This window comes from Amia ocellicauda, chromosome 22 (assembly GCF_036373705.1).
Source record: "Amia ocellicauda isolate fAmiCal2 chromosome 22, fAmiCal2.hap1, whole genome shotgun sequence".
Taxonomy (NCBI): Eukaryota; Metazoa; Chordata; class Actinopteri; order Amiiformes; family Amiidae; genus Amia; species Amia ocellicauda.
This window is the reverse complement of record NC_089871.1, coordinates 17,339,649-17,354,064: the sequence shown is the minus strand read 5'-3', so window position 1 is coordinate 17,354,064 and position 14,416 is coordinate 17,339,649.

Genomic DNA, 14,416 nt, shown 5'->3' with positions numbered 1-14,416 from the left:
CTCTAGCAGCAGACATTGATAAAATATACTGATCCCTCACCTTTTATACATACAGCATGATTTACAATAGTGGTAAATTAGTAACTTGGTATATGTAAAGCCTGATCTAACCAAATCGATTAATTTTATGTTTTTTAAACATGCATGGCTAAGTGATGCATTTTATATAAAGCCTTCGAAAGGAGTTTATAACTTTGCAATAATTATGAAATAATTGACTTCCTTTTTACAAATATAAAGTTTAAAAGTGATAATTTTACACTGAGATGTAAAATGTAAATGTTAAGGTTTATTAATAGGTGGTGTCTGTTATAACACGTCATTATTAATCAATTGCTGATGTTACATACAGCAAAAAATATGAATGTTCTGTCAAATAGTTATCCCTTCATCAAAACACAATCAAGGAGACCGCAAATGCACAGAAAGGGCAGGTTGGTATATTTATGATCCTATCCGGCAGTTTGAAGAACAACAGCAATATGGAAAAGCATCCAGGCAGCGAATGTAAGTGTAGACTTCCAAGGTGTGTAAATTTAACTAAAATACACTAAAAATGTCCAGCCTTAAAAAGGCATGCCCTGCTTTAAGTATACATGGACAAATTATTTTATCCACATAGTATGCAGACAAGATGTGACAATACCAATGTACTTACGGCATTATTAAAATTGTTAAAAGTTACTTATATGATGGCCTCAATCTGGAAGAGTGTTCTGTATCTTACTTAAACACTATAGCAACATGTAAAGATGCATAAAACTGTAATTTTAGAACTAGTGGGACCTTTCCTTTAACAAAATCAAGGATGGAGACCCGGAAGCCAAAACTCTTTGGAAATCAAGCCGAGATTTTATATAAAGCCAGATGAGGGTGCTGTTTCTATGATTACAACAAATGTTAATACAGAGCATTTTTATTGTCAGTAATGCATTGGTATTTTATGTTTTTTCTTCAACTTTAATGATACGTTTTTTGTGTCGTTATTTCTGATGTGTAAGGAAGCTAAATGTTCTGTTATGCCTGACGTTTTCTATTAACAATTCAAAAGTAACATTCAAATTAAAAATGTTTCATATTGTAATGTTGTGTTCTGCCTTACCCACCTCTCTGATCCTCCCTTTGTTTCCAGGTCCCTTGCCCTCCCTTCTCCTTTAAAACCCATGAGGAAATAAATTAGTCATATGTCTACACTCCCTCTGTGGAAAGTCTCTCCTCTTCTCCACCAAGGCCCTGCAGTACCTTGGGCTCTCTTAAGAACACATGGCAGCACTTGGGACCACACAACTACCCCATTTTGAAAATCTTCTTCCATGTACGATTCCACCCCTGCTCCTCAAGGTCCCCTGTGTCTTTGCCCCAGGAGGTCCTCACTTGCCCCAACCCTAACATTGCTAGCCCTGTCTCTTGCCCACCCTCCCCCAACCGCTCTATCTGCTGGCCCTGCCTCTCCCACAGCCTCCCCAATTGCTCCCACTGCAAGCCCTGCCAGAGCAAGAGCAATGAAGCAGATCACTTGCAATCATATTTGGAGACCAGGCTTTTTATACAGCCAGATGAAGGCGCCATTCTAGGATTCACTTGATGTTAATTCAGAGCATTTTTATGATCAGTAACTGATTGGCATATTATAGTTACTACAAAAATGTAATGGGATGTGTATGTTTGGTAGATAAATGTGTCATTATACTGGTCATATTATATTAACAATGCAAAAATAAGACATTCAAACAGAAAATGATTCAAACTTCTCAACTGAGTATTCTGCCTTTCCAGATTGCCATCACTTTATCTTCTTCTGGACCTTCTGCCCCCCATCTTCTTCAAAACCCATGAGGAGAGAAATGGCCGATACGACTACACTCCCTCTGTGGAAAATCCCTCCTCTATTCTACAAAGGCCCAGCACCCCTCCTGAAAACACCCCAGCTCCTTACCATCCCTTTTATCCTCCTTTGGATCTTCAGCCCCCCACCTTACTTTCACATCTCAAACTCCTGAGGAGAGAAATGGGCCAAATGCCTACACTCCCTCTGTGAAAAGACTCACCCTCCCCTGCTGCCCCCCCTGCTGGCCCTGCCTCTCCCTCAGCCTCCCCTCTGCTCCCACAATTGCCCCTGCTTCATCCCCAGACTCCCTAACTGCTCCGTCTAGGGCCTCGAGGCTCCTCAGATGCCTCCAACTCCTCCATATGAGGGCCCTGACTCTGCCTCAAAGCACCCCTACTCAGCACCCTCCCCACCTGCCCAAGATATAGGCCTTCAGACTCAGATCTCCCAAGTCAGGAAAGACTGTTGGTATGCATCCCTTACATGGTTTATTGTTATATTTGCCTTTGCACTTTTACAATATAAACAATGTCACTTAATGCATTAAAAAAAAAAAAAATCTCTAAGCTTACAAAGTACTAAGTAATTAAGGATTTTCAGTCAATTGGCCATGAACAGACACTGGACTTTCCATTGTAGAACCATGGAGGAAATGGAAAAAAGTAAGAGAACAACAAAAAACAACAACATTCACAGAATCTTCTGTTATGAAATATGAAAGAGAGAGTTTTCAATATCTGAAAAAACTGGAATATTATACTGGGCTGCAAGAGAAAGTGATTTACTTTGCCTGTACTTTTGAAACTTGGCAATGCATTGCTTTGACGTTTACTGTATTATCAGATGCAGATCACATCAAACCATTTTAAAAGGCATGTTCATTGGTATGAAGGGGGAAGGGCACTATTAATAGAGTGAGAGAGATTAGGATTCACATGAATTCAATCAAAGACAATTACTCCATTGCAAATATGGAAGATAATTATATCATTAGAATTTCAAGCATAACTCTCCAATGTTTAAAAAAACAACTACCATATCTAAATTGAATATCTATATTGACAATATATATGTTGACAACCAATGTATAATGTTTTGGGATTATTATTGTAACAATATATCACTACTCAGTGTAGCCCACAAGGAAATTCTGATAAAAAATATACAAATAATTGCAGTTCCTGCACTGTAACCTAGTTTGCCATGTTTGCCAACTGCACACATACATACATGCCAAATCCTGAACTGAAAATACGAAATGTATAGTGAGAAGAATTACAAAAGGTTTCCTTCTTCACAACAGATTTCACAGTCAAGGTTTGTACTGAGGTGAGGTATGGGTGAGTCAACATTCATCCTCAGAGTCTAAATTTAAAATACTTAATGTGTTTTTTTATATCAAAATTCATACACACTACAAGGATTAATCGTTTTACATTCAAGGATTCAGATCATTTTTTCTGTAATGTGTTCATATGTGATTTCTTGTAAAATGTTGGACAAAATGATTAGACAGAAAATAGAGGAGCATCTTAATGAAAACCATATTCTTGGAGATAGTCAACATGGGTTTAGATTAATTTATTGGAGTTTTTTGAACATGCAATTGCAGCTGTAGATCATGTGAAAGCATATGATATGATATACTTAGATTTTCAGAAAGCTCTGGACAAGGTTCCACACCAAAGACTGATCCTCAAATTGGTAGCTGTAGGCATTCAGGGTAATGTAAGTAGATGGATTATGAACTGGCTGATGTATAGGAAACAGAGGGTGTCGATTAGAAGAGTTGCTTCTAACTGGAGTGATGTTGTTAGTGGAGTTCTACAGGGATCAGTACTAGGGCATTTGCTTTTTCTAATCTATATTAATGATCTGGACTCTGGTATAGTTAGCAAACTTGTCAAATTTGAAAATTATATTATCAAAAGTGTAAAATTGAGAACAAGGGCAGTAATGTTCAGACTGTACAATGCACTAGTTAGACCTCATCTGGATACTGTGGACGGTTCTGGGCTCCACACTTCAAGAAAGATATCGCTGCTCTAGAGGCAGTTCAGAGGAGAGCAACCAGACTTATTCCAGGTCTGAAGGGAATGTCCTACTGAGAGACTGAGGAACTGAACCTTTTCACCCTGGAACAGAGGAGACTACGTGGGGACTTGATTTAAGTCTTCAAAATCATGAAAGGCATCGACCACATCAAACCAGAGGAGCTTTTCCAGATCAGCAGGGACACACGCACCCGGGGACACAAATGGAAATTGGGCTTCAAGGCATTCAAAACAGAAAACAGGAGACACTTCTTCACACAGAGAGTTGTCACAATCTGGAACAAACTCCCCAGCAATGTGGTTGAAGCTGAAAATTTGGGAACATTTAAAATCAGACTGGATAGGATCCTTGGATCACTTAGTTATTAATGGACACCAAACGAGCACAATGGCCTCCTGAAGATGTTTATGCTGCCAGCTAGAGTGCCTTTACTTGTATAACCTGTTTCATGCCTAGTGTTTCTTATCTTGTAGTGATGCTGCCAAGTATGCAATTTATAAGATTTTGTTCTTTAATATAAGAATTTGTTGGCATACTTGACACTATATTTAAAAGGCCCCAGCTTTTTCAACTGATTCTACCTCAGTATACATTTATTACACTTTTAGTTAAAAATATATTCTGTATTTGTGGTGTGTTGAAAGTTGAATGTAGATATTTTTAACCTGTAATAGTTGTTTTTAGCTCTACACTTTAAATTATGTTAGAACAGGGTAAATCCATGCTGTTAATACAGTTTTGTGTACTTGTGGTGTATTTTATGTATATTTATATTTAATTTATTTGACTAACTTTCTTTTTCATTCCTGAGCCTTTTACCATATAACCAAACTTTCCTTCAGGAAAATAAATTACAATCTTTGTATCTGTAATTGCGCCAGTGATCTGAGAACACCACTCAAGAAACAAATGTATTTGATATTTCATTTTTTTTTTAATTTATCAGATAATGCAATTAAATACAAATTGGAGCATAATGCAACAATAAAAAGTAACCTAAAATGCTGCACACAAAAAAACAAAAAAAAAAACAGTTAAAGCAGCTGGCTATAGGTAATGGCGTGTGTGATTTGGCCCTCAATATAGTGACACCTTGCATGCCTTTTTCTAGCTGCCTGTGATTATGCATGCAGCCATTTTCAAGTTTCAAGTAAAGATCATTAGACTATGTTCAGTTTTAATTCTCCTGGCTTCCAGGACATTATCATCTGAGGATAAGATAATAAATCAATCTTTCAGCTTTTAGGTGTTTTCTCAACACTTTCAACTCTTGTCAAATCTACTATTAGGCTATTTGTAGTGCTTTCAGGCATAAGCAGAGGCTATGTACCCTCTGTTAATACTACAGAGGGAGTATTCCATTGATCTTAGAAATGTGAAAATATGAGAAACCGGTTTGCATTACAGAACGTGTAATATACACTCACCTAAAGGATTATTAGGAACACCTGTTCAATTTCTCATGAATGCAATTATCTAACCAACCAATCACATGGCAGTTGCTTCAATGCATTTAAGGGTGTGGTCCTGGTCAAGACAATCTCCTGAACTCCAAACTGAATGTCTGAATGGGAAAGAAAGGTGATTTAAGCAATTTCGAGCGTGGCATGGTTGTTGGTGCCAGACGGGCCGGTCTGAGTATTTCACAATCTGCTCAGTTACTGGGATTTTCACGCACAACCATTTCTAGGGTTTACAAAGAATGGTGTGAAAAGGGAAAAACATCCAGTATGTAGCAGTCCTGTGGGCGAAAATGCCTTGTTGATGCTAGAGGTCAGAGGAGAATGGGCCGACTGATTCAAGCTGATAGAAGAGCAACTTTGACTGAAATAACCACTCGTTACAACCGAGGTATGCAGCAAAGCATTTGTGAAGCCACAACACGTACAATCTTGAGGCGGATGGGCTACAACAGCAGAAGACCTCACCGGGTACCACTCATCTCCACTACAAATAGGAAAAAGAGGCTACAATTTGCACAAGCTCACCAAAATTGGACAGTTGAAGACTGGAAAAATGTTGCCTGGTCTGATGAGTCTCGATTTCTGTTGAGACATTCAGATGGTATAGTCAGAATTTGGCGTAAACAGAATGAGAACATGGATCCATCATGCCTTGTTACCACTGTGCAGGCTGGTGGTGGTGGTGTAATGGTGTGGGGGATGTTTTCTTGGCACACTTTAGGCCCCTTAGTGCCAATTGGGCATCGTTTAAATGCCACGGCCTACCTGAGCATTGTTTCTGACCATGTCCATCCCTTTATGACCACCATGTACCCATCCTCTGATGGCCACTTCCAGCAGGATAATGCACCATGTCACAAAGGTCGAATCATTTCAAATTGGTTTCTTGAACATGACAATGAGTTCACTGTACTAAATTGGCCCCCACAGTCACCAGATCTCAAGCCAATAGAGCATCTTTGGGATGTGGTGGAACGGGAGCTTCGTGCCCTGGATGTGCATCCCACAAATCTCCATCAACTGCAAGATGCTATCCTATCAATATGGGCCAACATTTCTAAAGAATGCTTTCAGCACCTTGTTGAATCAATGCCACGTAGAATGAAGGCAGTTCTGAAGGCGAAAGGGGGTCAAACACAGTATTAGTATGGTGTTCCTAATAATCCTTTAGGTGAGTGTATTTTACATGTCCTTCTCTTCAGAATAATTACAATTCTGAATACTTCTGTGTGGGAACATACTGTCTTTAGACATTACTGGTGTTCCAGTAAAGACATTCAGAAGTTCTGTGTCAACAGTTTTAAATATTAGAAACAGGAAATAAATATAGTCTTTAAGAAGAAACAATCTTATAATATAATATTGAGTTTCATAATGAAAAATAATTTGCTGAAAGATATTCTGGTGATCAGAATGGAAGTCATTGTCTGCAGAGTCATGTGCCTTTACAAAGGCCCATAGGCACAGCTGAAACTGAGGAAGAAAGACATCAGGCTAACGTCTCTGACAGTAGCTATAAATCATACATGCCTCTCAGTGCTTCAAGAGAGCAAGGAGAACGTGCAGACAGAAGGGCTTTGAAATCTCATCAGATCATATGAACTGCCTGCTGCTGACATCTAAGGTTCATCGGTACACTTCCAGTGATCTTTCCTCAATGCAGCCCATCTCTCTGACCCCAGACAGAGATTCTCAAGACTGTAATTTCAGGTAAATTACAACTTAATGTATCTACATGATTTGACTGCTGTGCCTTGGAATTAACGTCTTGAAAGAAACTTGAAAATGTAAACTTGAAGCATAGTTCGTATTACTGTATAGCTTACTTATCATTTGAAAGTAGAACCTTTATATTATTTATCAATCAATCAGTCAATTTGTATTGGTATAGCGACCATCGCAGGGTAGCCACAGTGCACTTTACAGAGTGGTAAACATACTACAACAAACATACAGCAAAAAAAAAAACTCCTATGGATGGCATGTAGGAGAAAATAAATCTCTGGGGGTCCACAGCTGCCTCCCCTCCAGGCAGTATAGTTGTTACAGCAGCAAGGAGATCAGAAAGTTCTTAATCAGAGCTGCTGGCTGTGGTCTTCCCTCTGGTGGGGGCCTCTCGCCGGCCCTCAGGGATGGCGGGGGTTGGAACATCAACAGCCCTTGGGTGGCGATGGCTCGTCAGACCTTGGGGTGTGGGTGCACTGTTAGCCCACTGGGGTGGGTTGTGCCTCATTGGCCCCTCAGAGGGGGCTATGGCTAATTATGCAAGTTTCATAATTGTGATGGAGTTCCCAGGAATTTCCGCTGGCCAACCATGTGTTGGGATAATACTTTGTGATGCCACCTTTGCCTTCTACAAATCACCAACGGTATCTAGACATAGCCAGGCTCTTGCAGAGGTGACATGACCTGAGAAAGAAAATGAATTTCTGCCAAATAAATCAAGGAAGTCTTAATGTGTTAATGGGATTTGGTGCTAATTCTCTCACTAACCGTGAAACATGGAAAGAGAGCCAGGACTGATCAGCAGTTGATCAATTTATTGAGCTTCTTTTACTGAGCTCTGAAGCACTTCAAACTCCCTTCAAAATACTCCCCAATTTAGATTTTGTGGCAGTAATGGGCCACCCCATATTCAACTGCACCGATTCCTTGAGTAAGAGAAAGGGAAGGCATCACACAGTATTAAACACACTCAGATTTTCCCAGTGGTATGTTTAGTTCTTGGTAAACATCTGCATCTCTTTATGTATGCCTGTTCTGTTCAAACGTTTGTATATACTCTCAGAGGGGATATTTTCCAGTTAAATCACACTTGGGAAGCCATTTTGAAGCATAAAAGCAGACTAGCATTGGGGAAGCTGCTGGGACAGGAGATAAACCTCATTGGTTTAGTGGATTTATCACCTCTTTATTACAGATATTGAGTCAATTAAAATTACAGCAAATTTACAGTGGGATTATTAAGACAAGTACACTGCTCTTTGAAAATGAATGAGCTTAAAATACACCAATAAGTGACTGCAAATTGGATGAAATAAGCATATCAAACTAGAGCATCTGTTTCTTGTTGAATTACTCTTGCATGTGGTTTGATGGAGACTGGGCAGCTGGTATCTTAAGGTGGAAGAAATCAGATCATAAACCTGGTATTATATTGAAATATGTTACCATTTAATAAATAACACGTAAATATAGAAAATGCCTTTCAAATTACACTGTAAAGGAAACTGAAGAGTTCTCATCTATTCAAGTGGCAACCCCCCACCTCCACTATTAAAACAAAAGCAAAGCTCTGTGCCCCTCTGATACCCATCTCTATCCCAGATAACACCCAAGTACAAAGGCAGCACAGGCTTTGATTTTCTGGGCTGCTTCCTTTGCACTGCATGCTGCTTCATATCCTCACAGGAATACAGTGGTAAATCATATCTTCAAAGTCTGCACAGGCCATCTGAAGCCCTGAGACAGCAGTCAGCTCCTTGCAAACACAGAATAGGAAAAATCTTTTAACTTAAGACACAACTGCAGTTTACATCTGGTTCAGGCTCTGTACCACCCCACACCGGGAAATGCTGAAATATCTTTAAATTAATCCTGGAATATGCATTGGTACAAATGTTTTAAGTCAGCTCTGCCTTATTCAAAGAGATATGCTTGCCAAACAGCTTAGCTGGTAATTGCTGTGAAAATTAACTTTCTGAGCACAATGCACATTCTCTGAGCTTCAGTCAGTTTGCTTAGGACCATAAGTTCAGCTTGAAAGTAATAAAATAATATTTAAGAAGCATTTTTTTTTCATTATTATTGCAGTGATGACCCAATTGAATTAATGAGAACCAAAGAGAAGACAGGATATAATTTCTGGATAATTAACATTAGTAAAGTTTCTGCAAAGTCCCCCTTTTTTATTAGATTTTTATATTTAATTTATGTAATGTAACATCCCCACATGTAACATGTAACATTTCCAGACTCCAAATCCTCAGCCTTTAATTTTAACATTTAATAGCATATTTTAATTCTATGCTGAATTCAAAGGACACACGAACAATGGAATATTTTTTTTGAGAAACATAAGAAAGTTTACAATCGAGAGGAGGCCATTCGACCCATCATGCTCGTTTGGTGTCCATTAATAATTGATTGATCCAAGGATCCTATCCAGTCTGATTTTAAATGTTCCCAAATTTTCAGCTTCAACCACATTGCTGGGGAGTTTGTTCCAGATAGTGACAACTCTCTGTGTGAAGAAGAGTCTGCTGTTTTCCATCTTGAATGCCTTGAAGCCCAATTTCCATTTGTGTCCCCGGGTGCGTGTGTCCCTGCTGATCTGGAAAAGCTCATCTGGTTTGATGTGGTCGATGCCTTTCATGATTTTGAAGACTTGAATCAAGTCCCCATGTAGTCTCCTCTGTTCCAGGATGAAAAGGTTCAGTTCCCTCAGTCTCTCAGTAGGACATTCCCTTCAAACCTGGAATAAGTCTGGTGTCCATTAATAACTGAGTGATCCCAGGATCCTATCCAGTCTGTTTTTAAATGTTCCCAAATTTTCAGCTTCAGCCACATCGCTGGGGAGTTTCTTCCAGATTGTGACAACTCTCTGTGTGAAAAAGTGTCTCCTGTTTTTTAAAGGTTAACTTTTATGTACATGTTATATGATAAACAGCTATATGAAAAGCTATCATTTATGGTATGTGCATTGGTTGAAAGTGCACTTTACACTTTTTTTATCAAGATATCACTGCATATCATTGATTATTTGCATCTGACTTCAAGAAGTTAAACGCAATTATAATATAGCTGGCATTGTATCATTTATTTACATGTAATGCCCAAAACAAGGAAAATCTAGATGGACTTAATCTCTGTTTTTTTTTGGTTTTGTTTTTTGGATCACCATCACCGGCAGTCTATAACAATTCACTGCTGGATGAAGGCTTTCCCAAGATGTTTCCAACTTCCCATCTTGTATGTGATCATCTTCTAGGTCAGTGGTTCTCAAACCGGTCCTGGGGGACCCCCTACCCTGCTGGTTTTTGTTCCAACCGAGCTCTTAATTACTTAATTGAACTCTTAATTGAACTAATAATTTCCTAAATCAGAGACTTTTAATTATTTTAAACAGTAGGGGTTTTAAGTTAATTATAGAATTATATTAAAAAACGTATTGAAGAAACAACTATTTTCTTACACAATTTAAAAAGTAAAATCTAAGTAGATTGTTACTTCAATTAAGGTTCAATTAAGTAATTGAGAGCTCGGTTGGAACAAAAAACAGCAGGGTAGGGGGTCCCCCAGGACCGGTTTGGGAACCATTGTTCTAGGTTGTTTTTCATCTCTTGGTATCTATTCAATACCCTCCTTGTCCATCTTTGATCTGTTCTTCTTGTAATGTGTCCAGCCCATTGCCATTGTAACATTTTCAGTCTTTCAATTAGGCTATGTAATATTTTGGTTTCCATTCATTTATTTCTCTCTCTCTTCTTGTCATTACATATTTTCTTGTATATATAGATATACACAGTGCCTTGCAAAATGATCTCATATTACTGAATTACAAATGTCATACTGAAATGTCATTGTTTGATTTTTTATTTTAAAACACTGAAAATCTAAATAAAAGGTGACATTGGTTTTATGTTGGTAAATACGTGTAAAAAAAATGAAATATGTTGCTTGCATATGTATTCAACCCCTGTGCTGTGGACGCTCCCAGTTTACACAGATGAAAGAAATTGCCATAATGAGGACACAATTAACTTACCATTGACTGCCACCTGTGAACTAGGGCTGGGCGATGACTTTAAAATAATATCTCGATATTTTTAGAAGTTTGGACGATACAGAAATACACAGTATGATTTACTGTCGCATAACAACAATAACACAAGTAATAGTGATCACGCAACACATGCGCTGTAAAATGCTATAGATTCAGGTAGATTTACCACAGCCGGGTTTTTAGTGGCGCATTTAACATCTGCTACACAGGGACATTTCTTCTCTGACTGTCGCGTCTCGATTCTGCTTACCGGTACAGCATGTGTTAATAATAATAATAATAATAATAATAATAATAATAATAATAAAACTGTTGTACCACTTCACCATCTAATGCAACTTTCTGCATATGTTTGCATTGCTTTCCACTGTATTAAAATGCAAACAAACTTTATTATTGTTTAATTTTATACAAATTATATCAGTCTAAATTAGCAGGGGTGGGGGGAGCGATGGCTATTGATTGGGTGCTTGCAGCTCGAGTTTAGCCAAGCGACGAGAGCGGGGCGGACTGTGTGCGCTTGCGCATTAAAGTATCTTTTGGTTATGTTGATTATTCTGTGTTCACTCTCCTCATGTCTGTCTGTATTTCTGACGGACATTTCTTGCATCCGACACGTGTGGAAGAACCGGGAAGAACGCAAAGCGTCCTAATGACGAAAAATACTGCCGTAAACAGTGGCATTTGCGACATTACGATATAAACGATAGAGCATAATATGAAACGATAGACGTTTTTCTATCGTCATACGATATGTATCATCATATCGCACAGCCCTACTGTGAACCATTAAAGTTGCTGTCACATTTCTGTATAAAAAAAACACTGTTGGATCATTGGTCAGGCTGTGAATCTGAAGGAAAATGAAGACCAAAGAGCATTCTACAGAAGTTAAAGAAAAAGTCATACAATTAATAGATAAATAAAAGTGTACAATATAATATGCAATTGTTTGGAGAGGCCAGTGAGCACAGTTCAGGAAGTTGAAGCTGCATCACACCACCCAGGCACAGCCAAAAAAAGGCTGTCCCTCAAAACTCAGCGCTCAAACACAAAGGTGGCTTGTGAGAGAAGCCACCGTCAGCAGGACAATGATCCCAAGCACAAGACTAATGCAACATTGGAGTGGCTCAAAAACAAAAATGTGAACATCCTACAGCGGCCCAGTGCTGATCTCAATCCCATTGTCCTGTTCATGCCAGGACTTGGGATTTGAATACAAGGACTCTGGTCATGGATCCTAAACCCTCAACACTTTCCTGTACAGACTGTATAACAATTCCACTTGTACAGACCACATTCCCTCACCAAAGTAAAAACTGGTTCCAAACAATCAAAGGATTCTGGATTTTAATATCATACCCTCTCTCTGTGCCTTAAGAGCAGTAAATGAGAGATGATTATTAGACCAATTACATAATGTCTATTTCAAAAACAAAAGAAGACTGTCAGTTACATGAATGTCAGTTAGTGTCATCAGCAGCAAATCCATCATAAGCCTTGTATATGCTTGTGTGGCAGGAATGAAGTTTGCTGAATTTACTTAATTTCTCTTGCCTTTTCAAAATTAGAATGATATACTCAAAATGCATTCACTGCTGCGTTTCTAACAGTAGAGCATTATTTGGCAACTCAAAATCTTTGAACTGGACTAAAATCTGTAGAAATAAAAGCTCAAGAAAGTGGGAGTTAACAGATTTGTCTGTGATACCGAGCCACAAGCCTTTTAACCACAGGTCAACCAGTCCCAATATGGCAAGGAGTTGGAAACCATGCAGCCAATTAGCTAATTTTAGTGACAGTGGCCCCCTCTCGACCTGCTGATCTATTTGATACATGCTATCCAGACTCTTGGCACCTTCAAGGCAGAGGCCTCCTTGCACTACAACCAGAAACTCAACACCAGGAGTAAAAGAAAACCCAGTGATGGGATTTTCTTGGAAGACTGTACCCATTTGTATGCTTTTATGAAGCATGAAATTGATTCAGTGGAAATGCGCACAAATGAATTACAGAGTACATTTCTCGACATAAATTATGTAAATAATAGACCTCTGGCACATTTTTACACCCTTCATAGGCCTCTTGACCATTTTGAGAGGGGGCAATCATCTTAATAATATCACTTGGATACAACTCCGGAGACCACATTTCATTCTTCATTATTTTGATGATCTCAACAAGACAGCACTATTATACTTACTTACAAAGTTTTTTGAACAATGTTTGTACACTCACATAGTTTCTTTTCCACATCTCTGAAAAGTTTAGCAACCCCCCACATTGTCTCCTAACTGTCAATCCAGTCTCATTTCAGAATGTAGGATTTTGTTTCCGCAATTGTTTCACCCCACAGCCCTTTGGAAGTCATTGACAAACATCACAGAAACACAGACTGACAACAGTCAAAGCTCACCCTGAACTTTTAAACCTACACAGTTCAAAACCGTAAGAAAATAAATTATTCAAATGCACACATGAAGAGTCAATACTGGGAGGGAAATGGTTTGTGTTAAGCTTGGCTCTGAGGGCTGTGCACCTGATTGTAATCATATTCATAGCCATTACCTATGATATAAGTTTTCTGGAATAGAGTTTGGAAAAATAAGATCTTAGCTTGGAAAGGAAGTGGAGTTTTCTTTATTTTATAAGCTTCAGTCTTTTCAGCAAGGTAATGATAAATGTGGCTTGAGGCCTGCTTTTTTCATATAACAACTTACAAAACTTCACTAAAACAGAAACCATTCAAGAGCTCTCAATGTGGAAATGGAGACTGCTTATTGTGAAACAAAGGCATTGTATGAATTAATAATATGCCATCTCCCAAAAGACCTGGACTCTGAATGGTAATTCTTTAAAACAAAATTATTCAGTCGAGTGCTCCAAAGAAAATAAAATGCCTCAGAGATTAAGTTAAGTTGTTTAACTTAGGCACTGCAGTGTATAGATGATAGTTGAGGGAATTCAAGCAGATTTAAAGCTATATAAACTTATATAGGAACATTTTAATTACTGACTTAGCAGAACATGACCTAGAGGAGACAGTAATGCTGAAAAAATACCACAATTACTTATAGCAGTGTAATATATTGTTACAGCAATTTTGTTTGGCCTGCTCCACGTTATTATTTTAATTTGCTTGCCTTAGCATAACACAGAGTGAGGGAATTTTCTTTTGAAGTTGTTATTGTCTAACATAAAGAATATCCTTTAGTGGGCCTCAAAAAACGTATTCTGTGGTACATTCAATGATTCCTGAAAATTGGTTTCCTGACCCCCAAATTT